We start from the raw sequence: 4,636 nt of genomic DNA on the forward strand, positions 1-4,636 counted from the left end.
TCATAGTTAATGATAACAATCGATAAACAAAATAAAACGAAACAATAAAAAACAAACATAAAAAAACGAAATAAAAGGGAGAAAGAGGAGGATTTGATGCACCCTTAACCTACATGTATCGTTGACACCGTCTTGGGTCGTAATTGATGGTAGATTTTATCTCGAGAGGCTGTCGTCGACGAAGAAACAAAGCAAACAACACGTTTTTTTGCAAATCTGGACAACAACTTTCAAACCGCGATTTCTCTCTCGTTTCACGGTGAAAATTCGATTTAAAAGATGTTTTGAAAACTAGAAAGAGAGGAGAAAAGAGATCTTAAAACAATCCCTGCTCGTTTTGAGTTATTGGGCACGAAAAAAGAGCACAAACAAAACTGGACAGACAGGAAAAGCCGCGAAAACAGAGTGTATAACACTCTGTTTTTCGAGGGAATTCGTGTACTCTCAAGGGCAATTTGGCTTGTAAATCTTTGTCTAATGTGTAGATGGATATTGTATGGTTAATTTGGAACAAGAAACTCGAATTTTGATGGAGGTTTGAAGGGAGAACGAAGGGTTTCAAAGAGGACACACAAACTGATTCTCAGTTTGTAAGTCGGTTTTGTCGAGGGTTTTTGAGAGGCAATTAGGGTTTGTTTCTGGAGTTTAAAGCTTGTGAATGACGGTAGTATGTATGGAGAACTTAGAGGAATGAATGTATGGTGAAGAGGGGGTATTTATAAGGAGTTAAAGTAGGGTTTTAGAGGGGAGAGGCAGACGGGCTCGGTTTGCACATAGCTGCTGTCCAGCAGCTTTTGTGAGGGTTTGAGAGGCTTTGTGAGGGGTTTTCTTGGTGGTTAAGCTAAGGTAATATGGGTAGGATACTAGGGTATGGGTTAGGGTTAATGGGCACGGGTTTTGGTGGTGTTTGGAGCGGGTTTTGGGCTCGGGTTTTGGCATGCAAAACAGGGGGGCTGCTCGTGTTTTTTGCGGGCTGTTGGGGGGTGTTTGGGACGGGATTTGGGCCGTGGTTATGGGGGTTCGAACTGGGGTTGGATGGATAGAGGCTTAGGTTGGTTAGTGTTCTCGAGATTCGTGCCAACTCGTTAAGAAAACGGGCTCAAAAACCGAGCTATAATCGAGCTCCAAAACGCGCGTTTAAAACGAGTTTTCGATTTTCAAATTCGATTTTTCAAATCAAATAACACATTAATATAAATGATTTTTCAAATCAAATACACTCATAAAATGATTTTTCAAATCAATTATTTATTTTATTTTCAATAAAATAAACTTGAGAAAATAAATTCAAAATAAAATAAAATGAATTTACCTTAAAAAAGCTTTAATTTAAATATCATTTAAATTAATAAAATACTCCGTCGACAATGCTCATTCTACATCGTAAAACGAACCCAAATAACGACAATGACAACTAATAAATACATATGTCCTATCATCATCGGGTGTTTGTCGGGTTCTCCATAAATTCCAATATCGACGGATACGGGTATCTACACTCTCAACTGAGGATGGTAACACTTTTGATATCCGTCCGTCTTATATAAATTTGGTAGAAAGGAACCTGTATCGAGGTGTGGCGGGTGAAGATCCGCGAAAACATATGGAGGTCTTTACTGACTATTGCTCTACCATTCCTGCCACTAAGAGAGTGACCCAAGACAAGATAAATGAAGTCATGTTTCCTTTTTCATTGACTGACGGAGCCAGGGAGTGGCTCGCTGATCTTGATCGCACTGCAGCCGGTATTACCAACTGGGAAACTCTTGCTCTCGCCTTTTATAAAAGGTACTTTCCTCCACAACGTACCAATCAGCTGAGAGGAAAGATTACGAGTTTCAAATAGGCACCTGATGAAAATTTCTATGAGGCTTGGTGTCGGTTCAAGAAGTTGGTGAGGTCTCTTCCTCACCATGAATTTGATCAGTGGTTTTTGTGCAACCAATTCTATAATAGGTTGTATGATGACCACCGTGCTATACTTGATGTCTCATCTAATGGGAGATTCCAAAAGAATATTGATGATGATAAGGGATGGGGCATTATTGAGGAGATGGCGACCCATTGTGCTGAGTATGGGAAGCCGAGGGACGGTATTCAGACAGTACATTCGGTCGACAATGCAGTTGTGGCTCAGCTGGAAGCCATGAATGCTCGTTTTGATAGATTGGAATTGCAAGCTGGTGGTGATCAACAGACGGTTCATCTGTTGACTAGACAAGAAACTGTCACTTGTGAGAGATGTGGGAGCAATGACGGTCACACTGTTGTTGACTGTCTAACAGAAAAGGAACAAGTCCTTGCCTTTCAGCAATATAGGCAAGGAGGAGGTTTTTATTACAATAACCAAGGGGAAGTCCATCCCAATTTGAGGTGGATAAGTCAAAATGTTCTTAATCCTACTCCTCCACCGCAGCAGCAACAACCCTATATTCCTCCTCATAAAGCTCAACAAGGCTTTCAAAAGCCTCCTTCTTTTCCTCCACCGCATCAAGGAGCTTCATCTTCTAGTGGGGTGAGTGAGTTAACTTAGTTAAAGTCGATGATTCAATCATTGACTAAGCAGCTGCAAATGAGTGACCAACAAAAAGAAGCTTCCATTAAGTCACTTGAAACTCAAGTTGCTCAGTTGGCCGCGAGCCAATCCACGAGGAAACCAGGTCATTTGCCGTCTCAATCTGAGAAGAATCCGCACGAGACGGTAAACTTGATTAACCTGCGAAGTGGTCGTTCTTATGAAGGACCAAAATTGTCAACTTTTGAGGACATATCAGACCCGAGGAGTGCTATTATTGATGATGAACAAGCGTCTAATGCTGAAAATATGCCTAGCACGATGAAAATACTCGATCGACTGATTTCTGGTGGTCGATAGGGTAGAAATGCAGCTGATATTACTCGATTGAATGGTTCTGGTGGTCGATCGAGTAAACTGGATATTCAAGGAACTGATCGAGAGGTTGAAACCACGTGATCGAGTGGAAATTCTGAAGATACTGTTCGATCGAGTTGAATTGTGCCTCGATTGAACACTGTTGATATTGAGGAACTCGATCGAGAAGCTGATAATGCTCGATCGAGTGAAAAGTCACCTGAAAGGCCTTGATCGAGAGGTAAAAAGACTCGATCGAGTGGAAAAGAGTTTGAACCCGCTGAGACATTGGAAGGAAGTAATAAAGGGCTTGAAGTTCCTATCAATGTGCCCTTTCCAAGGCGATTACAAAACAACAAAACTAATCAACAGTTCGGGAAATTTGCCAAGCTCCTGAAAAGTTTACAGGTTACTGTTCCATTCGCCAAACTGCTCACTCAGGTACCCTCTTACTTAAAATTCATGAAAGAAATTTTGTCGCGTAAGAGGCATATAAATGATCATGAGACGGTAGCTTTAACTGAAGTAGGGACTGTCTTAGTTCAAAATAAGTTGCCACCTAAACAAACTGACCCGGGTAGCTTTTCGATTCCATGTCATATAGGTACCCATTTGATGGATAACGCGCTATGCGATCTAGGTGCTAGCGTGAGCGTCTTACCTTTGTCTCTCGCTAGGAGACTCGGTCTGACCAAATTTAATTGCACTAACATGACCGTTCAGATGACCGACCGTAATATATCACGGCATTAGGAGTCATAGAGGACATACCTGTCAAGATCGGGAGATTCTTTATTCCCGTAGACTTTGTAGTGCTTGACATCTCCGAGGACACTCACACCCCTACCATTTTAGGGAGACCATTTTTATTCACTGCTCGTGCAGTGATCGACGTCGGGGGGGAAGACACTCACATTTCAAGTAGGAGATGAAGAATTGATTTTTCATCAGTATAAATCTCGTAGGGCTCCCATGAAAGCTCAACCTTGCAATGCCTTATCCTCTATTGACTCAGATAAAGAGACTCCAACTGAGAATGTTGAATTTTGCGCTGCTATTATAACACCTCCGCCTCAAACTGAGAGCGAAAAGGAGGAACATTCTTCTATTTTCCTTGCTGCAGGTACAGATAAAGTGGATGCTGGAGTCAATGACGGTCAAAGTGCAATTAAAGTCAATCAAAGTGCTGGGGAAGAAGCCAATGTCGATGGGAATAGCAAGAAGAAGAAGAAAGTTCGCGCGTACGTGGATGTCAACTATTCCCCTTCTAACAGTACAAATTCAAACTCATGGCGATCGAAGAGGACGATCAAAGATGCTGAAGGGACTTCCTCCAGTCAGAAGCCCTCATGTGGGCTACTGAAGTGTTTTGGGCAGTAAGCGGGGAATGCCCCGTGTAACAATTTGTAAAATCTGAATTTCCGTTGGATTTCTTTATTGCATTTTTAGAAATGTTAGACTTTAGACTAATTAGCTTAGCGAATATAGACTATAGACTGCTTATTTTGTGATTTGGTATTGTCGGGATATGTTTTTGCGTGTTTTTACGCAAGTTTGGGGAATTTATATCGCATTGGGATAAGTTACACGAGGAAACATCTCGATCGAGTAATTTTTGTACTCGATCGAGAGGAATGCCCAAGGAAGTTGATCGATCGAGTAGTTTAAGGCACTCAATCGAAGTGTCAAAAAGAAGGAGTACTCGATCGAGAGACAAGTTGTTCGATCGAGCAGAATGGAAGCTAGAGTTCTCGATCGAGTGGT

At 41.7% G+C, this 4,636-nt stretch overlaps 1 non-coding gene across 1 annotated transcript; it reads right to left on the reverse strand.

Annotated features, from left to right (window-relative positions):
• Window positions 1–1,814: 1,814 nt before the first annotated feature.
• LOC141625427 (small nucleolar RNA R71) lies at window positions 1,815–1,920 on the reverse strand. Its single transcript, XR_012535208.1, has one exon. It is a non-coding gene; the product is annotated as a small nucleolar RNA R71 (small nucleolar RNA).
• Between the last annotated feature and the right edge of the window lie 2,716 nt (window positions 1,921–4,636).

Source organism: Silene latifolia, chromosome X (genome assembly GCF_048544455.1).
Source record: "Silene latifolia isolate original U9 population chromosome X, ASM4854445v1, whole genome shotgun sequence".
In the NCBI taxonomy this organism is placed as follows: domain Eukaryota; kingdom Viridiplantae; phylum Streptophyta; class Magnoliopsida; order Caryophyllales; family Caryophyllaceae; genus Silene; species Silene latifolia.